This window comes from Lissotriton vulgaris, chromosome 7, assembly GCF_964263255.1.
Source record: "Lissotriton vulgaris chromosome 7, aLisVul1.2, whole genome shotgun sequence".
Taxonomy (NCBI): Eukaryota; Metazoa; Chordata; class Amphibia; order Caudata; family Salamandridae; genus Lissotriton; species Lissotriton vulgaris.
In genome coordinates this window covers 1,533,479,399-1,533,505,544 of record NC_141695.1, presented here as the reverse complement: position 1 = coordinate 1,533,505,544, position 26,146 = coordinate 1,533,479,399, and positions in this window count along the sequence as shown.

Below are 26,146 nucleotides of genomic sequence, written 5' to 3'. Positions count from 1 at the left end.
CACTTATTTTAGTTGAAAAAGTCATAATTCACATCCAACAGTCATTTAGAGTCAAAAGATTAAATGTTAAAATTTCATCATTATAGACCATTTTGGGAACGGTTGACAGGTCCGGAGTCATCGTTTTTCATCCGAAAATGGATTTTTTGGGCTGTACCAAAAATGATTCAAAATGTCAATTGGATCGTGCCTCATGTTGAATAACCACTTTTTAAACCCTCACAGTGACCAAAATTGCCATTTTTACAGAGTTTTGCTTACTCAAAAGCTTCAATTTTGACCCGTTTCAGGCACAGAAATGACTTTAAACACACTTATTTTATTTGAAAAAGTCATAATTCACATCCAAAAGTCATTTAGAGTAAAAAGATTAAATGTTAAAATTTCATCATTATAGACCATTTTGGGAACGTTCAACAGGTCCGGAGTCATCGTTTTTCATCCGAAAATGGATTTTTTGGACTGTACCAAAAATGATTCAAAATGTCAATTGGATTGTGCCTCATGTTGAATAACTACTTTTTAAACCCTCACAGTGACCAAAATTGCCATTTTTACAGAGTTTTGCTTACTCAAAAGGTTCAATTTTGACCCGTTTCAGGCACAGAAATGACTTTAAAGACACTTATTTTAGTTGAAAACGTCTTAATTCACACCCAACAGTCATTTAGAGTCAAAAGATTAAATCTTAAAATTTCATCATTATAGACCATTTTGGGAACGTTCGACAGGTCCGGAGTCATCGTTTTTCATCCGAAAATGGATTTTTAGGACTGTACCAAAAATGATTCAAATTTTAATTGGATCGTGCCTCATGTTGAATACCCACTTTTTAAACCCTCACAGTGACAGAAATTGCCATTTTTACAGAGTTTTGCTTACTCAAAAGCTTCAATTTTGACCCGTTTCAGGCACAGAAATGACTTTAAACACACTTATTTTAGTTGAAAAAGTCATAATTCACATCCAACAGTCATTTAGAGTCAAAAGATAACATTTTAAAATTTCATCATTATAGACCACTTTAGGAAAGTTTCACAGGTCCGGAGTCATCGTTTTTCATCCGAAAATGGATTTTTTGGACTGTACCAAAAATGATTCAAAATGTCAATTGGATCGTGCCTCATGTTGAATAACCACTTTTTAAACCCTCACAGTGACCAAAATTGCCATTTTTACAGAGTTTTGCTTATTCAAAAGCTTTAATTTTGACCCGTTTCAGGCACAGAAATGACTTTAAACACACTTATTTTAGTTGAAAACGTCTTAATTCACATCCAACAGTCATTTAGAGTCAAAAGATTAAATCTTAAAATTTCATCATTATAGACCATTTTGGGAACGTTCGAAAGGTCCCGAGTCATCGTTTTTCATCCGAAAATGGATTTTTTGGACTGTACCAAAAATGATTCAAAATGTCAATTGGATCGTGTCTCATGTTGAATAACCACTTTTTAAACCCTAACAGTGACCAAAATTGCCATTTTTACAGAGTTTTGCTTACTCAAAAGCTTCAATTTTTACCCGTTTCAGGCACAGAAATGACTTTAAACACACTTATTTTAGTTGAAAAAGTCATAATTCACATCCAACAGTCATTTAGAGTCAAAAGATTAAATGTTAAAATTTCATCATTATAGACCATTTTGGGAACGTTCGACAGGTCCGGAGTCATCGTTTTTCATCCATAAATGGATTTTTTGGAGTATACCAAAAATGATTCAAAATGTAAATTGGATCGTGTCTCATGTTGAGTGACCACTTTTTAAACCCTCACAGTGACCAAAATTGCCATTTTTACAGAGTTTTGCTTACTCAAAAGCTTCAATTTTGACCCGTTTCAGGCACAGAAATGACTTTAAACACACTTATTTTAGTTGAAAAAGTCATAATTCACATCCAACAGTCATTTAGAGTCAAAAGATTAAATGTTAAAATTTCATCATTATAGACCATTTTGGGAACGTTCGACAGGTCCGGAGTCATCGTTTTTCATCCATAAATGGATTTTTTGGACTATACCAAAAATGATTCAAAATGTAAATTGGATCGTGTCTCATGTTGAGTGACCACTTTTTAAACCCTCACAGTGACCAAAATTGCCATTTTTACAGAGTTTTGCTTACTCAAAAGCTTCAATTTTGACCCGTTTCAGGCACAGAAATGACTTTAAACACACTTATTTAAGTTGAAAAAGTCATAATTCACATCCAACCGTCATTTAGAGTCAAAAGATTAAATGTTAAAATTTCATCATTATAGACCATTTTGGGAACGTTCGACAGGTCCGGAGTCATCGTTTTTCATCCGAAAATGGATTTTTTGGATTGTACCAAAAATGATTCAAAAACCACTTGTAAACCCTCACAGTGACCAAAATTGCTATTTTTACAGAGTTTTGCTTACTCAAAAGCTTTAATTTTGACCCGTTTCAGGCACAGAAATGACTTTAAACACACTTATTTTAGTTGAAAACGTCTTAATTCACATCCAACAGTCATTTAGAGTCAAAAGATTAAATCTTAAAATTTCATCATTATAGACCATTTTGGGAACGTTCAACAGGTCCGGAGTCATCGTTTTTCATCCGAAAATGGATTATTTGGACTGTACCAAAAATGATTCAAAAACCACTTTTAAACCCTCACAGTGACCATAATTGCCATTTTTACAGAGTTTTGCTTACTCAAAGCTTCAATTTTGACCCGTTTCAGGCACAGAAATGACTTTAAACACACTTATTTTAGTTGAAAAAGTCATAATTCACATCCAACAGTCATTTAGAGTCAAAAGATTAAATGTTAGAATTTCATCATTATGGACCATTTTGGGAACGTTCGACAGGTCCGGAGTCATCGTTTTTCATCCGAAAATGGATTTTTTGGACTGTACCAAAAATGATTCAAAATGTCAATTGGATCGTGTCTCATGTTGAATAACCACTTTTTAAACCCTCACAGTGACCAAAATTGCCATTTTTACAGAGTTTTGCTTACTCAAAAGCTTCAATTTTGACCCGTTTCAGGCACAGATATGACTTTAAACACACTTATTTTAGTTGAAAAAGTCATAATTCACATCCAACAGTCATTTAGAGTCAAAAGATTAAATGTTAAAATTTCATCATTATAGACCATTTTGGGAACGGTTGACAGGTCCGGAGTCATCGTTTTTCATCCGAAAATGGATTTTTTGGGCTGTACCAAAAATGATTCAAAATGTCAATTGGATCGTGCCTCATGTTGAATAACCACTTTTTAAACCCTCACAGTGACCAAAATTGCCATTTTTACAGAGTTTTGCTTACTCAAAAGCTTCAATTTTGACCCGTTTCAGGCACAGAAATGACTTTAAACACACTTATTTTATTTGAAAAAGTCATAATTCACATCCAAAAGTCATTTAGAGTAAAAAGATTAAATGTTAAAATTTCATCATTATAGACCATTTTGGGAACGTTCAACAGGTCCGGAGTCATCGTTTTTCATCCGAAAATGGATTTTTTGGACTGTACCAAAAATGATTCAAAATGTCAATTGGATTGTGCCTCATGTTGAATAACTACTTTTTAAACCCTCACAGTGACCAAAATTGCCATTTTTACAGAGTTTTGCTAACTCAAAAGGTTCAATTTTGACCCGTTTCAGGCACAGAAATGACTTTAAAGACACTTATTTTAGTTGAAAACGTCTTAATTCACACCCAACAGTCATTTAGAGTCAAAAGATTAAATCTTAAAATTTCATCATTATAGACCATTTTGGGAACGTTCGACAGGTCCGGAGTCATCGTTTTTCATCCGAAAATGGATTTTTAGGACTGTACCAAAAATGATTCAAATTTTAATTGGATCGTGCCTCATGTTGAATACCCACTTTTTAAACCCTCACAGTGACAGAAATTGCCATTTTTACAGAGTTTTGCTTACTCAAAAGCTTCAATTTTGACCCGTTTCAGGCACAGAAATGACTTTAAACACACTTATTTTAGTTGAAAAAGTCATAATTCACATCCAACAGTCATTTAGAGTCAAAAGATAACATTTTAAAATTTCATCATTATAGACCACTTTAGGAAAGTTTCACAGGTCCGGAGTCATCGTTTTTCATCCGAAAATGGATTTTTTGGACTGTACCAAAAATGATTCAAAATGTCAATTGGATCGTGCCTCATGTTGAATAACCACTTTTTAAACCCTCACAGTGACCAAAATTGCCATTTTTACAGAGTTTTGCTTATTCAAAAGCTTTAATTTTGACCCGTTTCAGGCACAGAAATGACTTTAAACACACTTATTTTAGTTGAAAACGTCTTAATTCACATCCAACAGTCATTTAGAGTCAAAAGATTAAATCTTAAAATTTCATCATTATAGACCATTTTGGGAACGTTCAACAGGTCCAGAGTCATCGTTTTTCATCCGAAAATGGATTATTTGGACTGTACCAAAAATGATTTAAAATGTCAATTGGATCGTGCCTAAAGTTGAATAACCACTTTTTAAACCCTCACAGTGACAAAAATTGCCATTTTTACAGAGTTTTGCTTACTCAAAAGATTCAATTTTGACCCATTTCAGGCACAGAAATGACTTTAAACACACTTATTTAAGTTGAAAAAGTCATAATTCACACCCAACAGTCATTTAGAGTCAAAAGATTTAATGTTAAAATTTCATCATTATAGACCATTTTGGGAACGTTCGAAAGGTCCCGAGTCATCGTTTTTCATCCGAAAATGGATTTTTTGGACTGTACCAAAAATGATTCAAAATGTCAATTGGATCGTGTCTCATGTTGAATAACCACTTTTTAAACCCTAACAGTGACCAAAATTGCCATTTTTACAGAGTTTTGCTTACTCAAAAGCTTCAATTTTTACCCGTTTCAGGCACAGAAATGACTTTAAACACACTTATTTTAGTTGAAAAAGTCATAATTCACATCCAACAGTCATTTAGAGTCAAAAGATTAAATGTTAAAATTTCATCATTATAGACCATTTTGGGAACGTTCGACAGGTCCGGAGTCATCGTTTTTCATCCATAAATGGATTTTTTGGACTATACCAAAAATGATTCAAAATCTAAATTGGATCGTGTCTCATGTTGAGTGACCACTTTTTAAACCCTCACAGTGACCAAAATTGCCATTTTTACAGAGTTTTGCTTACTCAAAAGCTTCAATTTTGACCCGTTTCAGGCACAGAAATGACTTTAAACACACTTATTTAAGTTGAAAAAGTCATAATTCACATCCAACCGTCATTTAGAGTCAAAAGATTAAATGTTAAAATTTCATCATTATAGACCATTTTGGGAACGTTCGACAGGTCCGGAGTCATCGTTTTTCATCCGAAAATGGATTTTTTGGATTGTACCAAAAATGATTCAAAAACCACTTGTAAACCCTCACAGTGACCAAAATTGCTATTTTTACAGAGTTTTGCTTACTCAAAAGCTTTAATTTTGACCCGTTTCAGGCACAGAAATGACTTTAAACACACTTATTTTAGTTGAAAACGTCTTAATTCACATCCAACAGTCATTTAGAGTCAAAAGATTAAATCTTAAAATTTCATCATTATAGACCATTTTGGGAACGTTCAACAGGTCCGGAGTCATCGTTTTTCATCCGAAAATGGATTATTTGGACTGTACCAAAAATGATTCAAAAACCACTTTTAAACCCTCACAGTGACCATAATTGCCATTTTTACAGAGTTTTGCTTACTCAAAGCTTCAATTTTGACCCGTTTCAGGCACAGAAATGACTTTAAACACACTTATTTTAGTTGAAAAAGTCATAATTCACATCCAACAGTCATTTAGAGTCAAAAGATTAAATGTTAGAATTTCATCATTATGGACCATTTTGGGAACGTTCGACAGGTCCGGAGTCATCGTTTTTCATCCGAAAATGGATTTTTTGGACTGTACCAAAAATGATTCAAAATGTCAATTGGATCGTGTCTCATGTTGAATAACCACTTTTTAAACCCTCACAGTGACCAAAATTGCCATTTTTACAGAGTTTTGCTTACTCAAAAGCTTCAATTTTGACCCGTTTCAGGCACAGATATGACTTTAAACACACTTATTTTAGTTGAAAAAGTCATAATTCACATCCAACAGTCATTTAGAGTCAAAAGATTAAATGTTAAAATTTCATCATTATAGACCATTTTGGGAACGGTTGACAGGTCCGGAGTCATCGTTTTTCATCCGAAAATGGATTTTTTGGGCTGTACCAAAAATGATTCAAAATGTCAATTGGATCGTGCCTCATGTTGAATAACCACTTTTTAAACCCTCACAGTGACCAAAATTGCCATTTTTACAGAGTTTTGCTTACTCAAAAGCTTCAATTTTGACCCGTTTCAGGCACAGAAATGACTTTAAACACACTTATTTTATTTGAAAAAGTCATAATTCACATCCAAAAGTCATTTAGAGTAAAAAGATTAAATGTTAAAATTTCATCATTATAGACCATTTTGGGAACGTTCAACAGGTCCGGAGTCATCGTTTTTCATCCGAAAATGGATTTTTTGGACTGTACCAAAAATGATTCAAAATGTCAATTGGATTGTGCCTCATGTTGAATAACTACTTTTTAAACCCTCACAGTGACCAAAATTGCCATTTTTACAGAGTTTTGCTAACTCAAAAGGTTCAATTTTGACCCGTTTCAGGCACAGAAATGACTTTAAAGACACTTATTTTAGTTGAAAACGTCTTAATTCACACCCAACAGTCATTTAGAGTCAAAAGATTAAATCTTAAAATTTCATCATTATAGACCATTTTGGGAACGTTCGACAGGTCCGGAGTCATCGTTTTTCATCCGAAAATGGATTTTTAGGACTGTACCAAAAATGATTCAAATTTTAATTGGATCGTGCCTCATGTTGAATACCCACTTTTTAAACCCTCACAGTGACAGAAATTGCCATTTTTACAGAGTTTTGCTTACTCAAAAGCTTCAATTTTGACCCGTTTCAGGCACAGAAATGACTTTAAACACACTTATTTTAGTTGAAAAAGTCATAATTCACATCCAACAGTCATTTAGAGTCAAAAGATAACATTTTAAAATTTCATCATTATAGACCACTTTAGGAAAGTTTCACAGGTCCAGAGTCATCGTTTTTCATCCGAAAATGGATTTTTTGGATTGTACCAAAAATGATTCAAAAACCACTTGTAAACCCTCACAGTGACCAAAATTGCTATTTTTACAGAGTTTTGCTTACTCAAAAGCTTTAATTTTGACCCGTTTCAGGCACAGAAATGACTTTAAACACACTTATTTTAGTTGAAAACGTCTTAATTCACATCCAACAGTCATTTAGAGTCAAAAGATTAAATCTTAAAATTTCATCATTATAGACCATTTTGGGAACGTTCAACAGGTCCGGAGTCATCGTTTTTCATCCGAAAATGGATTATTTGGACTGTACCAAAAATGATTCAAAAACCACTTTTAAACCCTCACAGTGACCATAATTGCCATTTTTACAGAGTTTTGCTTACTCAAAGCTTCAATTTTGACCCGTTTCAGGCACAGAAATGACTTTAAACACACTTATTTTAGTTGAAAAAGTCATAATTCACATCCAACAGTCATTTAGAGTCAAAAGATTAAATGTTAGAATTTCATCATTATGGACCATTTTGGGAACGTTCGACAGGTCCGGAGTCATCGTTTTTCATCCGAAAATGGATTTTTTGGACTGTACCAAAAATGATTCAAAATGTCAATTGGATCGTGTCTCATGTTGAATAACCACTTTTTAAACCCTCACAGTGACCAAAATTGCCATTTTTACAGAGTTTTGCTTACTCAAAAGCTTCAATTTTGACCCGTTTCAGGCACAGATATGACTTTAAACACACTTATTTTAGTTGAAAAAGTCATAATTCACATCCAACAGTCATTTAGAGTCAAAAGATTAAATGTTAAAATTTCATCATTATAGACCATTTTGGGAACGGTTGACAGGTCCGGAGTCATCGTTTTTCATCCGAAAATGGATTTTTTGGGCTGTACCAAAAATGATTCAAAATGTCAATTGGATCGTGCCTCATGTTGAATAACCACTTTTTAAACCCTCACAGTGACCAAAATTGCCATTTTTACAGAGTTTTGCTTACTCAAAAGCTTCAATTTTGACCCGTTTCAGGCACAGAAATGACTTTAAACACACTTATTTTATTTGAAAAAGTCATAATTCACATCCAAAAGTCATTTAGAGTAAAAAGATTAAATGTTAAAATTTCATCATTATAGACCATTTTGGGAACGTTCAACAGGTCCGGAGTCATCGTTTTTCATCCGAAAATGGATTTTTTGGACTGTACCAAAAATGATTCAAAATGTCAATTGGATTGTGCCTCATGTTGAATAACTACTTTTTAAACCCTCACAGTGACCAAAATTGCCATTTTTACAGAGTTTTGCTAACTCAAAAGGTTCAATTTTGACCCGTTTCAGGCACAGAAATGACTTTAAAGACACTTATTTTAGTTGAAAACGTCTTAATTCACACCCAACAGTCATTTAGAGTCAAAAGATTAAATCTTAAAATTTCATCATTATAGACCATTTTGGGAACGTTCGACAGGTCCGGAGTCATCGTTTTTCATCCGAAAATGGATTTTTAGGACTGTACCAAAAATGATTCAAATTTTAATTGGATCGTGCCTCATGTTGAATACCCACTTTTTAAACCCTCACAGTGACAGAAATTGCCATTTTTACAGAGTTTTGCTTACTCAAAAGCTTCAATTTTGACCCGTTTCAGGCACAGAAATGACTTTAAACACACTTATTTTAGTTGAAAAAGTCATAATTCACATCCAACAGTCATTTAGAGTCAAAAGATAACATTTTAAAATTTCATCATTATAGACCACTTTAGGAAAGTTTCACAGGTCCAGAGTCATCGTTTTTCATCCGAAAATGGATTATTTGGACTGTACCAAAAATGATTTAAAATGTCAATTGGATCGTGCCTAAAGTTGAATAACCACTTTTTAAACCCTCACAGTGACAAAAATTGCCATTTTTACAGAGTTTTGCTTACTCAAAAGCTTCAATTTTTACCCGTTTCAGGCACAGAAATGACTTTAAACACACTTATTTTAGTTGAAAAAGTCATAATTCACATCCAACAGTCATTTAGAGTCAAAAGATTAAATGTTAAAATTTCATCATTATAGACCATTTTGGGAACGTTCGACAGGTCCGGAGTCATCGTTTTTCATCCATAAATGGATTTTTTGGAGTATACCAAAAATGATTCAAAATGTAAATTGGATCGTGTCTCATGTTGAGTGACCACTTTTTAAACCCTCACAGTGAACAAAATTGCCATTTTTACAGAGTTTTGCTTACTCAAAAGCTTCAATTTTGACCCGTTTCAGGCACAGAAATGACTTTAAACACACTTATTTTAGTTGAAAAAGTCATAATTCACATCCAACAGTCATTTAGAGTCAAAAGATTAAATGTTAAAATTTCATCATTATAGACTATTTTGGGAACGTTTGACAGGTCCGGAGTCATCGTTTTTCATCCGAAAATTGATTTTTTGGACTGTAACTAAAATGATTCAAAATGTCAATTGGATCGTGCCTTATGTTGAATAGCCACTTTTTAAACCCTCACAGTGACCAAAATTGCCATTTATACAGAGTTTTGCTTACTCAAAAGCTTCAATTTTGACCCGTTTCAGGCACAGAAATGACTTTAAACACACTTATTTTAGTTGAAAAAGTCATAATTCACATCCAACAGTCATTTAGAGTCAAAAGATTAAATGTTAAAATTTCATCATTATAGACCATTTTGGGAACGTTCGACAGGTCCGGAGTCATCGTTTTTCATCCGAAAATGGATTTTTTGGATTGTACCAAAAATGATTCAAAAACCACTTGTAAACCCTCACAGTGACCAAAATTGCTATTTTTACAGAGTTTTGCTTACTCAAAAGCTTTAATTTTGACCCGTTTCAGGCACAGAAATGACTTTAAACACACTTATTTTAGTTGAAAACGTCTTAATTCACATCCAACAGTCATTTAGAGTCAAAAGATTAAATCTTAAAATTTCATCATTATAGACCATTTTGGGAACGTTCAACAGGTCCGGAGTCATCGTTTTTCATCCGAAAATGGATTATTTGGACTGTACCAAAAATGATTCAAAAACCACTTTTAAACCCTCACAGTGACCATAATTGCCATTTTTACAGAGTTTTGCTTACTCAAAGCTTCAATTTTGACCCGTTTCAGGCACAGAAATGACTTTAAACACACTTATTTTAGTTGAAAAAGTCATAATTCACATCCAACAGTCATTTAGAGTCAAAAGATTAAATGTTAGAATTTCATCATTATGGACCATTTTGGGAACGTTCGACAGGTCCGGAGTCATCGTTTTTCATCCGAAAATGGATTTTTTGGACTGTACCAAAAATGATTCAAAATGTCAATTGGATCGTGTCTCATGTTGAATAACCACTTTTTAAACCCTCACAGTGACCAAAATTGCCATTTTTACAGAGTTTTGCTTACTCAAAAGCTTCAATTTTGACCCGTTTCAGGCACAGAAATTACTTTAAACACACTTATCTTAGTTGAAAAAGTCATAATTCACATCCAACAGTCATTTAGAGTCAAAAGATTAAATGTTAAAATTTCATCATTATAGACCATTTTGGGAACGTTCGACAGGTCCGGAGTCATCGTTTTTCATCCGAAAATGGATTTTTAGTACTTTACCAAAAATGATTCAAAATGTTAATTGGATCGTGCCTCATGTTGAATAACCACTTTTTAAACCCTCACAGTGACCAAAATTGCCATTTTTACAGAGTTTTGCTTACTCAAAACTTCAATTTTGACCCGTTTCAGGCACAGATATGACTTTAAACACACTTATTTTAGTTGAAAAAGTCATAATTCACATCCAACAGTCATTTAGAGTCAAAAGATTAAATGTTAAAATTTCATCATTATAGACCATTTTGGGAACGGTTGACAGGTCCGGAGTCATCGTTTTTCATCCGAAAATGGATTTTTTGGGCTGTACCAAAAATGATTCAAAATGTCAATTGGATCATGCCTCATGTTGAATAACCACTTTTTAAACCCTCACAGTGACCAAAATTGCCATTTTTACAGAGTTTTGCTTACTCAAAAGATTCAATTTTGACCCGTTTCAGGCACAGAAATGACTTTAAACACACTTATTTAAGTTGAAAAAGTCATAATTCACATCCAACAGTCATTTAGAGTCAAAAGATTAAATGTTAAAATTTCATCATTATAGACCATTTTGGGAACGTTCGACAGGTCCGGAGTCATCGTTTTTCATCCGAAAATTGATTTTTTGGACTGTAACAAAAATGATTCAAATGTCAATTGGATCGTGCCTCATGTTGAATAGCAAATTTTAAATCCTCACAGTGACCAAAATTGCCATTTTTACAGAGTTTTGCTTACTCAAAAGCTTCAATTTTGACCCGTTTCAGGCACAGAAATGACTTTAAACACACTTATTTTATTTGAAAAAGTCATAATTCACATCCAAAAGTCATTTAGAGTAAAAAGATTAAATGTTAAAATTTCATCATTATAGACCATTTTGGGAACGTTCAACAGGTCCGGAGTCATCGTTTTTCATCCGAAAATGGATTTTTTGGACTGTACCAAAAATGATTCAAAATGTCAATTGGATTGTGCCTCATGTTGAATAACCACTTTTTAAACCCTCACAGTGACCAAAATTGCCATTTTTACAGAGTTTTGCTTACTCAAAAGGTTCAATTTTGACCCGTTTCAGGCACAGAAATGACTTTAAAGACACTTATTTCAGTTGAAAACGTCTTAATTCACACCCAACAGTCATTTAGAGTCAAAAGATTAAATCTTAAAATTTCATCATTATAGACCATTTTGGGAACGTTCGACAGGTCCGGAGTCATCGTTTTTTATCCGAAAATGGATTTTTAGGACTGTACCAAAAATGATTCAAATTTTAATTGGATCGTGCCTCATGTTGAATACCTACTTTTTAAACCCTCACAGTGACAGAAATTGCCATTTTTACAGAGTTTTGCTTACTCAAAAGCTTCAATTTTGACCCGTTTCAGGCACAGAAATGACTTTAAACACACTTATTTTAGTTGAAAAAGTCATAATTCACATCCAACAGTCATTTAGAGTCAAAAGATAACATTTTAAAATTTCATCATTATAGACCACTTTAGGAAAGTTTCAAAGGTCCGGAGTCATCGTTTTTCATCCGAAAATTGATTTTTTGGACTGTACCAAAAATGATTCAAAATGTCAATTGGATCGTGCCTCATGTTGAATAACCACTTTTTAAACCCTCACAGTGACCAAAATTGCCATTTTTACAGAGTTTTGCTTATTCAAAAGCTTTAATTTTGACCCGTTTCAGGCACAGAAATGACTTTAAACACACTTATTTTAGTTGAAAACGTCTTAATTCACATCCAACAGTCATTTAGAGTCAAAAGATTAAATCTTAAAATTTCATCATTATAGACCATTTTGGGAACGTTCAACAGGTCCAGAGTTATCGTTTTTCATCCGAAAATGGATTATTTGGACTGTACCAAAAATGATTTAAAATGTCAATTGGATCGTGCCTAAAGTTGAATAACCACTTTTTAAACCCTCACAGTGACAAAAATTGCCATTTTTACAGAGTTTTGCTTACTCAAAAGATTCAATTTTGACCCGTTTCAGGCACAGAAATGACTTTAAACACACTTATTTAAGTTGAAAAAGTCATAATTCACACCCAACAGTCATTTAGAGTCAAAAGATTTAATGTTAAAATTTCATCATTATAGACCATTTTGGGAACTTTCGACAGGTCCCGAGTCATCGTTTTTCATCCGAAAATGGATTTTTTGGACTGTACCAAAAATGATTCAAAATGTCAATTGGATCGTGCCTCATGTTGAATAACCACTTTTTAAGCCCTAACAGTGACCAAAATTGCCATTTTTACAGAGTTTTGCTTACTCAAAAGATTCAATTTTGACCCGTTTCAGGCACAGAAATGACTTTAAACACACTTATTTAAGTTGAAAAAGTCATAATTCACATCCAACAGTCATTTAGAGTCAAAAGATTAAATGTTAAAATTTCATCATTATAGACCATTTTGGGAACGTTCGACAGGTCCGGAGTCATCGTTTTTCATCCGAAAATGGATTTTTAGTACTTTACCAAAAATGATTCAAAATGTTAATTGGATCGTGCCTCATGTTGAATAACCACTTTTTAAACCCTCACAGTGACCAAAATTGCCATTTTTACAGAGTTTTGCTTACTCAAAACTTCAATTTTGACCCGTTTCAGGCACAGATATGACTTTAAACACACTTATTTTAGTTGAAAAAGTCATAATTCACATCCAACAGTCATTTAGAGTCAAAAGATTAAATGTTAAAATTTCATCATTATAGACCATTTTGGGAACGGTTGACAGGTCCGGAGTCATCGTTTTTCATCCGAAAATGGATTTTTTGGGCTGTACCAAAAATGATTCAAAATGTCAATTGGATCGTGCCTCATGTTGAATAACCACTTTTTAAACCCTCACAGTGACCAAAATTGCCATTTTTACAGAGTTTTGCTTACTCAAAAGCTTCAATTTTGACCCGTTTCAGGCACAGAAATGACTTTAAACACACTTATTTTATTTGAAAAAGTCATAATTCACATCCAAAAGTCATTTAGAGTCAAAAGATTAAATCTTAAAATTTCATCATTATAGACCATTTTGGGAACGTTCGACAGGTCCGGAGTCATCGTTTTTCATCCGAAAATGGATTTTTAGGACTGTACCAAAAATGATTCAAATTTTAATTGGATCGTGCCTCATGTTGAATACCCACTTTTTAAACCCTCACAGTGACAGAAATTGCCATTTTTACAGAGTTTTGCTTACTAAAAAGCTTCAATTTTGACCCGTTTCAGGCACAGAAATGACTTTAAACACACTTATTTTAGTTGAAAAAGTCATAATTCACATCCAACAGTCATTTAGAGTCAAAAGATAACATTTTAAAATGTCATCATTATAGACCACTTTAGGAAAGTTTCACAGGTCCGGAGTCATCGTTTTTCATCCGAAAATGGATTATTTGGACTGTACCAGAAATGATTTAAAATGTCAATTGGATCGTGCCTAAAGTTGAATAACCACTTTTTAAACCCTCACAGTGACAAAAATTGCCATTTTTACAGAGTTTTGCTTACTCAAAAGATTCCATTTTGACCCATTTCAGGCACAGAAATGACTTTAAACACACTTATTTAAGTTGAAAAAGTCATAATTCACACCCAACAGTCATTTAGAGTCAAAAGATTTAATGTTAAAATTTCATCATTATAGACCATTTTGGGAACGTTCGACAGGTCCCGAGTCATCGTTTTTCATCCGAAAATGGATTTTTTGGACTGTACCAAAAATGATTCAAAATGTCAATTGGATCGTGTCTCATGTTGAATAACCACTTTTTAAACCCTAACAGTGACCAAAATTGCCATTTTTACAGAGTTTTGCTTACTCAAAAGCTTCAATTTTGACCCGTTTCAGGCACAGAAATGACTTTAAACACACTTATTTTAGTTGAAAAAGTCATAATTCACATCCAACAGTCATTTAGAGTCAAAAGATTAAATGTTAAAATTTCATCATTATAGACCATTTTGGGAACGTTCGACAGGTCCGGAGTCATCGTTTTTCATCCATAAATGGATTTTTTGGAATATACCAAAAATGATTCAAAATGTAAATTGGATCGTGTCTCATGTTGAGTGACCACTTTTTAAACCCTCACAGTGACCAAAATTGCCATTTTTACAGAGTTTTGCTTACTCAAAAGCTTCAATTTTGACCCGTTTCAGGCACAGAAATGACTTTAAACACACTTATTTTAGTTGAAAAAGTCATAATTCACATCCAACAGTCATTTAGAGTCAAAAGATTAAATGTTAAAATTTCATCATTATAGACTATTTTGGGAACGTTTGACAGGTCCGGAGTCATCGTTTTTCATCCGAAAATTGATTTTTTGGACTGTAACTAAAATGATTCAAAATGTCAATTGGATCGTGCCTTATGTTGAATAGCCACTTTTTAAACCCTCACAGTGACCAAAATTGCCATTTATACAGAGTTTTGCTTACTCAAAAGCTTCAATTTTGACCCGTTTCAGGCACAGAAATGACTTTAAACACACTTATTTTAGTTGAAAAAGTCATAATTCACATCCAACAGTCATTTAGAGTCAAAAGATTAAATGTTAAAATTTCATCATTATAGACCATTTTGGGAACGTTCGACAGGTCCGGAGTCATCGTTTTTCATCCATAAATGGATTTTTTGGACTATACCAAAAATGATTCAAAATGTAAATTGGATCGTGTCTCATGTTGAGTGACCACTTTTTAAACCCTCACAGTGACCAAAATTGCCATTTTTACAGAGTTTTGCTTACTCAAAAGCTTCAATTTTGACCCGTTTCAGGCACAGAAATGACTTTAAACACACTTATTTAAGTTGAAAAAGTCATAATTCACATCCAACCGTCATTTAGAGTCAAAAGATTAAATGTTAAAATTTCATCATTATAGACCATTTTGGGAACGTTCGACAGGTCCGGAGTCATCGTTTTTCATCCGAAAATGGATTTTTTGGATTGTACCAAAAATGATTCAAAAACCACTTGTAAACCCTCACAGTGACCAAAATTGCTATTTTTACAGAGTTTTGCTTACTCAAAAGCTTTAATTTTGACCCGTTTCAGGCACAGAAATGACTTTAAACACACTTATTTTAGTTGAAAACGTCATAATTCACATCCAACAGTCATTTAGAGTCAAAAGATTAAATGTTAAAATTTCATCATTATAGACTATTTTGGGAACGTTTGACAGGTCCGGAGTCATCGTTTTTCATCCGAAAATTGATTTTTTGGACTGTAACTAAAATGATTCAAAATGTCAATTGGATCGTGCCTTATGTTGAATAGCCACTTTTTAAACCCTCACAGTGACCAAAATTGCCATTTTTACAGAGTTTTGCTTACTCAAAAGCTTCAATTTTGACCCGTTTCAGGCACAGAAATGACTTTAAACACACTTATTTAAGTTGAAAAAGTCATAATTCACACCCAACAGTCATTTAGAGTCAAAAGATTTAATGTTAAAATTTCATCATTATAGACCATTTTGGGAACGTTCGACAGGTCCCGAGTCATCGTTTTTCATCCGAAAATGGATTTTTTGGACTGTACCAAAAATGATTCAAAATGTCAATTGGATCGTGTCTCATGTTGAATAACCACTTTTTAAACCCTAACAGTGACCAAAATTGCCATTTTTACAGAGTTTTGCTTACTCAAAAGCTTCAATTTTGACCCGTTTCAGGCACAGAAATGACTTTAAACACACTTATTTTAGTTGAAAAAGTCATAATTCACATCCAACAGTCATTTAGAGTCAAAAGATTAAATGTTAAAATTTCATCATTATAGACCATTTTGGGAACGTTCGACAGGTCCGGAGTCATCGTTTTTCATCCATAAATGGATTTTTTGGAATATACCAAAAATGATTCAAAATGTAAATTGGATCGTGTCTCATGTTGAGTGACCACTTTTTAAACCCTCACAGTGACCAAAATTGCCATTTTTACAGAGTTTTGCTTACTCAAAAGCTTCAATTTTGACCCGTTTCAGGCACAGAAATGACTTTAAACACACTTATTTTAGTTGAAAAAGTCATAATTCACATCCAACAGTCATTTAGAGTCAAAAGATTAAATGTTAAAATTTCATCATTATAGACTATTTTGGGAACGTTTGACAGGTCCGGAGTCATCGTTTTTCATCCGAAAATTGATTTTTTGGACTGTAACTAAAATGATTCAAAATGTCAATTGGATCGTGCCTTATGTTGAATAGCCACTTTTTAAACCCTCACAGTGACCAAAATTGCCATTTATACAGAGTTTTGCTTACTCAAAAGCTTCAATTTTGACCCGTTTCAGGCACAGAAATGACTTTAAACACACTTATTTTAGTTGAAAAAGTCATAATTCACATCCAACAGTCATTTAGAGTCAAAAGATTAAATGTTAAAATTTCATCATTATAGACCATTTTGGGAACGTTCGACAGGTCCGGAGTCATCGTTTTTCATCCATAAATGGATTTTTTGGACTATACCAAAAATGATTCAAAATGTAAATTGGATCGTGTCTCATGTTGAGTGACCACTTTTTAAACCCTCACAGTGACCAAAATTGCCATTTTTACAGAGTTTTGCTTACTCAAAAGCTTCAATTTTGACCCGTTTCAGGCACAGAAATGACTTTAAACACACTTATTTAAGTTGAAAAAGTCATAATTCACATCCAACCGTCATTTAGAGTCAAAAGATTAAATGTTAAAATTTCATCATTATAGACCATTTTGGGAACGTTCGACAGGTCCGGAGTCATCGTTTTTCATCCGAAAATGGATTTTTTGGATTGTACCAAAAATGATTCAAAAACCACTTGTAAACCCTCACAGTGACCAAAATTGCTATTTTTACAGAGTTTTGCTTACTCAAAAGCTTTAATTTTGACCCGTTTCAGGCACAGAAATGACTTTAAACACACTTATTTTAGTTGAAAACGTCTTAATTCACATCCAACAGTCATTTAGAGTCAAAAGATTAAATCTTAAAATTTCATCATTATAGACCATTTTGGGAACGTTCAACAGGTCCGGAGTCATCGTTTTTCATCCGAAAATGGATTATTTGGACTGTACCAAAAATGATTCAAAAACCACTTTTAAACCCTCACAGTGACCATAATTGCCATTTTTACAGAGTTTTGCTTACTCAAAGCTTCAATTTTGACCCGTTTCAGGCACAGAAATGACTTTAAACACACTTATTTTAGTTGAAAAAGTCATAATTCACATCCAACAGTCATTTAGAGTCAAAAGATTAAATGTTAGAATTTCATCATTATGGACCATTTTGGGAACGTTCGACAGGTCCGGAGTCATCGTTTTTCATCCAAAAATGGATTTTTTGGACTGTACCAAAAATGATTCAAAATGTCAATTGGATCGTGTCTCATGTTGAATAACCACTTTTTAAACCCTCACAGTGACCAAAATTGCCATTTTTACAGAGTTTTGCTTACTCAAAAGCTTCAATTTTGACCCGTTTCAGGCACAGAAATTACTTTAAACACACTTATCTTAGTGGAAAAAGTCATAATTCACATCCAACAGTCATTTAGAGTCAAAAGATTAAATGTTAAAATTTCATCATTATAGACCATTTTGGGAACGTTCGACAGGTCCGGAGTCATCGTTTTTCATCCGAAAATGGATTTTTAGTACTTTACCAAAAATGATTCAAAATGTTAATTGGATCGTGCCTCATGTTGAATAACCACTTTTTAAACCCTCACAGTGACCAAAATTGCCATTTTTACAGAGTTTTGCTTACTCAAAACTTCAATTTTGACCCGTTTCAGGCACAGATATGACTTTAAACACACTTATTTTAGTTGAAAAAGTCATAATTCACATCCAACAGTCATTTAGAGTCAAAAGATTAAATGTTAAAATTTCATCATTATAGACCATTTTGGGAACGGTTGACAGGTCCGGAGTCATCGTTTTTCATCCGAAAATGGATTTTTTGGGCTGTACCAAAAATGATTCAAAATGTCAATTGGATCGTGCCTCATGTTGAATAACCACTTTTTAAACCCTCACAGTGACCAAAATTGCCATTTTTACAGAGTTTTGCTTACTCAAAAGATTCAATTTTGACCCGTTTCAGGCACAGAAATGACTTTAAACACACTTATTTAAGTTGAAAAAGTCATAATTCACATCCAACAGTCATTTAGAGTCAAAAGATTAAATGTTAAAATTTCATCATTATAGACCATTTTGGGAACGTTCGACAGGTCCGGAGTCATCGTTTTTCATCCGAAAATTGATTTTTTGGACTGTAACAAAAATGATTCAAATGTCAATTGGATCGTGCCTCATGTTGAATAGCAAATTTTAAATCCTCACAGTGACCAAAATTGCCATTTTTACAGAGTTTTGCTTACTCAAAAGCTTCAATTTTGACCCGTTTCAGGCACAGAAATGACTTTAAACACACTTATTTTAGTTGAAAACGTCTTAATTCACACCCAACAGTCATTTAGAGTCAAAAGATTAAATCTTAAAATTTCATCATTATAGACCATTTTGGGAACGTTCGACAGGTCCGGAGTCATCGTTTTTCATCCGAAAATTGATTTTTTGGACTGTACCAAAAATGATTCAAAATGTCAATTGGATCGTGCCTCATGTTGAATAACCACTTTTTAAACCCTCACAGTGACCAAAATTGCCATTTTTACAGAGTTTTGCTTATTCAAAAGCTTTAATTTTGACCCGTTTCAGGCACAGAAATGACTTTAAACACACTTATTTTAGTTGAAAACGTCTTAATTCACATCCAACAGTCATTTAGAGTCAAAAGATTAAATCTTAAAATTTCATCATTATAGACCATTTTGGGAACGTTCAACAGGTCCAGAGTCATCGTTTTTCATCCGAAAATGGATTATTTGGACTGTACCAAAAATGATTTAAAATGTCAATTGGATCGTGCCTAAAGTTGAATAACCACTTTTTAAACCCTCACAGTGACAAAAATTGCCATTTTTACAGAGTTTTGCTTACTCAAAAGATTCAATTTTGACCCATTTCAGGCACAGAAATGACTTTAAACACACTTATTTAAGTTGAAAAAGTCATAATTCACACCCAACAGTCATTTAGAGTCAAAAGATTTAATGTTAAAATTTCATCATTATAGACCATTTTGGGAACTTTCGACAGGTCCCGAGTCATCGTTTTTCATCCGAAAATGGATTTTTTGGACTGTACCAAAAATGATTCAAAATGTCAATTGGATCGTGCCTCATGTTGAATAACCACTTTTTAAGCCCTAACAGTGACCAAAATTGCCATTTTTACAGAGTTTTGCTTACTCAAAAGCTTCAATTTTGACCCGTTTCAGGCACAGAAATGACTTTAAACACACTTATTTTAGTTGAAAAAGTCATAATTCACATCCAACAGTCATTTAGAGTCAAAAGATTAAATGTTAAAATTTCATCATTATAGACTATTTTGGGAACGTTTGACAGGTCCGGAGTCATCGTTTTTCATCCGAAAATTGATTTTTTGGACTGTAACTAAAATGATTCAAAATGTCAATTGGATCGTGCCTTATGTTGAATAGCCACTTTTTAAACCCTCACAGTGACCAAAATTGCCATTTATACAGAGTTTTGCTTACTCAAAAGCTTCAATTTTGACCCGTTTCAGGCACAGAAATGACTTTAAACACACTTATTTTAGTTGAAAAAGTCATAATTCACATCCAACAGTCATTTAGAGTCAAAAGATTAAATGTTAAAATTTCATCATTATAGACCATTTTGGGAACGTTTGACAGGTCCGGAGTCATCGTTTTTCATCCATAAATGGATTTTTTGGACTATACCAAAAATGATTCAAAATGTAAATTGGATCGTGTCTCATGTTGAGTGACCACTTTTTAAACCCTCACAGTGACCAAAATTGCCATTTTTACAGAGTTTTGCTTACTCAAAAGCTTCATTTTTGACCCGTTTCAGGCACAGAAATGACTTTAAACACACTTATTTAAGTTGAAAAAGTCATAATTCACATCCAACCGTCATTTAGAGTCAAAAGATTAAATGTTAAAATTTCATCATTATAGACCATTTTGGGAACGTTCGACAGGTCCGGAGTCATCGTTTTTCATCCGAAAATGGATTTTTTGGATTGTACCAAAAATGATTCAAAAACCACTTGTAAACCCTCACAGTGACCAAAATTGCTATTTTTACAGAGTTTTGCTTACTCAAAAGCTTTAATTTTGACCCGTTTCAGGCACAGAAATGACTTTAAACACACTTATTTTAGTTGAAAACGTCTTAATTCACATCCAACAGTCATTTAGAGTCAAAAGATTAAATCTTAAAATTTCATCATTATAGACCATTTTGGGAACGTTCAACAGGTCCGGAGTCATCGTTTTTCATCCGAAAATGGATTATTTGGACTGTACCAAAAATGATTCAAAAACCACTTTTAAACCCTCACAGTGACCATAATTGCCATTTTTACAGAGTTTTGCTTACTCAAAGCTTCAATTTTGACCCCTTTCAGGCACAGAAATGACTTTAAACACACTTATTTTAGTTGAAAAAGTCATAATTCACATCCAACAGTCATTTAGAGTCAAAAGATTAAATGTTAGAATTTCATCATTATGGACCATTTTGGGAACGTTCGACAGGTCCGGAGTCATCGTTTTTCATCCGAAAATGGATTTTTTGGACTGTACCAAAAATGATTCAAAATGTCAATTGGATCGTGTCTCATGTTGAATAACCACTTTTTAAACCCTCACAGTGACCAAAATTGCCATTTTTACAGAGTTTTGCTTACTCAAAAGCTTCAATTTTGACCCGTTTCAGGCACAGAAATTACTTTAAACACACTTATCTTAGTTGAAAAAGTCATAATTCACATCCAACAGTCATTTAGAGTCAAAAGATTAAATGTTAAAATTTCATCATTATAGACCATTTTGGGAACGTTCGACAGGTCCGGAGTCATCGTTTTTCATCCGAAAATGGATTTTTAGTACTTTACCAAAAATTATTCAAAATGTTAATTGGATCGTGCCTCATGTTGAATAACCACTTTTTAAACCCTCACAGTGACCAAAATTGCCATTTTTACAGAGTTTTGCTTACTCAAAACTTCAATTTTGACCCGTTTCAGGCACAGATATGACTTTAAACACACTTATTTTAGTTGAAAAAGTCATAATTCACATCCAACAGTCATTTAGAGTCAAAAGATTAAATGTTAAAATTTCATCATTATAGACCATTTTGGGAACGGTTGACAGGTCCGGAGTCATCGTTTTTCATCCAAAAATGGATTTTTTGGGCTGTACCAAAAATGATTCAAAATGTCAATTGGATCGTGCCTCATGTTGAATAACCACTTTTTAAACCCTCACAGTGACCAAAATTGCCATTTTTACAGAGTTTTGCTTACTCAAAAGCTTCAATTTTGACCCGTTTCAGGCACAGAAATGACTTTAAACACACTTATTTTATTTGAAAAAGTCATAATTCACATCCAAAAGTCATTTAGAGTAAAAAGATTAAATGTTAAAATTTCATCATTATAGACCATTTTGGGAACGTTCAACAGGTCCGGAGTCATCGTTTTTCATCCGAAAATGGATTTTTTGGACTGTACCAAAAATGATTCAAAATGTCAATTGGATTGTGCCTCATGTTGAATAACTACTTTTTAAACCCTCACAGTGACCAAAATTGCCATTTTTACAGAGTTTTGCTTACTCAAAAGGTTCAATTTTGACCCGTTTCAGGCACAGAAATGACTTTAAACACACTTATTTTAGTTGAAAACGTCTTAATTCACATCCAACAGTCATTTAGAGTCAAAAGATTAAATCTTAAAATTTCATCATTATAGACCATTTTGGGAACGTTCAACAGGTCCAGAGTCATCGTTTTTCATCCGAAAATGGATTATTTGGACTGTACCAAAAATGATTTAAAATGTCAATTGGATCGTGCCTAAAGTTGAATAACCACTTTTTAAACCCTCACAGTGACAAAAATTGCCATTTTTACAGAGTTTTGCTTACTCAAAAGATTCAATTTTGACCCATTTCAGGCACAGAAATGACTTTAAACACACTTATTTAAGTTGAAAAAGTCATAATTCACACCCAACAGTCATTTAGAGTCAAAAGATTTAATGTTAAAATTTCATCATTATAGACCATTTTGGGAACTTTCGACAGGTCCCGAGTCATCGTTTTTCATCCGAAAATGGATTTTTTGGACTGTACCAAAAATGATTCAAAATGTCAATTGGATCGTGCCTCATGTTGAATAACCACTTTTTAAGCCCTAACAGTGACCAAAATTGCCATTTTTACAGAGTTTTGCTTACTCAAAAGCTTCAATTTTGACCCGTTTCAGGCACAGAAATGACTTTAAACACACTTATTTTAGTTGAAAAAGTCATAATTCACATCCAACAGTCATTTAGAGTCAAAAGATTAAATGTTAAAATTTCATCATTATAGACCATTTTGGGAACGTTCGACAGGTCCGGAGTCATCGTTTTTCATCCATAAATGGATTTTTTGGACTATACCAAAAATGATTCAAAATGTAAATTGGATCGTGTCTCATGTTGAGTGACCACTTTTTAAACCCTCACAGTGACCAAAATTGCCATTTTTACAGAGTTTTGCTACCTCAAAAGCTTCAATTTTGACCCGTTTCAGGCACAGAAATGACTTTAAACACACTTATTTTAGTTGAAAAAGTCATAATTCACATCCAACAGTCATTTAGAGTCAAAAGATTAAATGTTAAAATTTCATCATTATAGACTATTTTGGGAACGTTTGACAGGTCCGGAGTCATCGTTTTTCATCCGAAAATTGATTTTTTGGACTGTAACTAAAATGATTCAAAATGTCAATTGGATCGTGCCTTATGTTGAATAGCCACTTTTTAAACCCTCACAGTGACCAAAATTGCCATTTATACAGAGTTTTGCTTACTCAAAAGCTTCAATTTTGACCCGTTTCAGGCACAGAAATGACTTTAAACACACTTATTTTAGTTGAAAAAGTCATAATTCACATCCAACAGTCATTTAGAGTCAAAAGATTAAATGTTAAAATTTCATCATTATAGACCATTTTGGGAACGTTTGACAGGTCCGGAGTCATCGTTTTTCATCCATAAATGGATTTTTTGGACTATACCAAAAATGATTCAAAATGTAAATTGGATCGTGTCTCATGTTGAGTGACCACTTTTTAAACCCTCACAGTGACCAAAATTGCCATTTTTACAGAGTTTTGCTTACTCAAAAGCTTCATTTTTGACCCGTTTCAGGCACAGAAATGACTTTAAACACACTTATTTAAGTTGAAAAAGTCATAATTCACATCCAACCGTCATTTAGAGTCAAAAGATTAAATGTTAAAATTTCATCATTATAGACCATTTTGGGAACGTTCGACAGGTCCGGAGTCATCGTTTTTCATCCGAAAATGGATTTTTTGGATTGTACCAAAAATGATTCAAAAACCACTTGTAAACCCTCACAGTGACCAAAATTGCTATTTTTACAGAGTTTTGCTTACTCAAAAGCTTTAATTTTGACCCGTTTCAGGCACAGAAATGACTTTAAACACACTTATTTTAGTTGAAAACGTCTTAATTCACATCCAACAGTCATTTAGAGTCAAAAGATTAAATCTTAAAATTTCATCATTATAGACCATTTTGGGAACGTTCAACAGGTCCGGAGTCATCGTTTTTCATCCGAAAATGGATTATTTGGACTGTACCAAAAATGATTCAAAAACCACTTTTAAACCCTCACAGTGACCATAATTGCCATTTTTACAGAGTTTTGCTTACTCAAAGCTTCAATTTTGACCCCTTTCAGGCACAGAAATGACTTTAAACACACTTATTTTAGTTGAAAAAGTCATAATTCACATCCAACAGTCATTTAGAGTCAAAAGATTAAATGTTAGAATTTCATCATTATGGACCATTTTGGGAACGTTCGACAGGTCCGGAGTCATCGTTTTTCATCCGAAAATGGATTTTTTGGACTGTACCAAAAATGATTCAAAATGTCAATTGGATCGTGTCTCATGTTGAATAACCACTTTTTAAACCCTCACAGTGACCAAAATTGCCATTTTTACAGAGTTTTGCTTACTCAAAAGCTTCAATTTTGACCCGTTTCAGGCACAGAAATTACTTTAAACACACTTATCTTAGTTGAAAAAGTCATAATTCACATCCAACAGTCATTTAGAGTCAAAAGATTAAATGTTAAAATTTCATCATTATAGACCATTTTGGGAACGTTCGACAGGTCCGGAGTCATCGTTTTTCATCCGAAAATGGATTTTTAGTACTTTACCAAAAATTATTCAAAATGTTAATTGGATCGTGCCTCATGTTGAATAACCACTTTTTAAACCCTCACAGTGACCAAAATTGCCATTTTTACAGAGTTTTGCTTACTCAAAACTTCAATTTTGACCCGTTTCAGGCACAGATATGACTTTAAACACACTTATTTTAGTTGAAAAAGTCATAATTCACATCCAACAGTCATTTAGAGTCAAAAGATTAAATGTTAAAATTTCATCATTATAGACCATTTTGGGAACGGTTGACAGGTCCGGAGTCATCGTTTTTCATCCAAAAATGGATTTTTTGGGCTGTACCAAAAATGATTCAAAATGTCAATTGGATCGTGCCTCATGTTGAATAACCACTTTTTAAACCCTCACAGTGACCAAAATTGCCATTTTTACAGAGTTTTGCTTACTCAAAAGCTTCAATTTTGACCCGTTTCAGGCACAGAAATGACTTTAAACACACTTATTTTATTTGAAAAAGTCATAATTCACATCCAAAAGTCATTTAGAGTAAAAAGATTAAATGTTAAAATTTCATCATTATAGACCATTTTGGGAACGTTCAACAGGTCCGGAGTCATCGTTTTTCATCCGAAAATGGATTTTTTGGACTGTACCAAAAATGATTCAAAATGTCAATTGGATTGTGCCTCATGTTGAATAACTACTTTTTAAACCCTCACAGTGACCAAAATTGCCATTTTTACAGAGTTTTGCTTACTCAAAAGGTTCAATTTTGACCCGTTTCAGGCACAGAAATGACTTTAAAGACACTTATTTTAGTTGAAAACGTCTTAATTCACACCCAACAGTCATTTAGAGTCAAAAGATTAAATCTTAAAATTTCATCATTATAGACCATTTTGGGAACGTTCGACAGGTCCGGAGTCATCGTTTTTCATCCGAAAATGGATTTTTAGGACTGTACCAAAAATGATTCAAATTTTAATTGGATCGTGCCTCATGTTG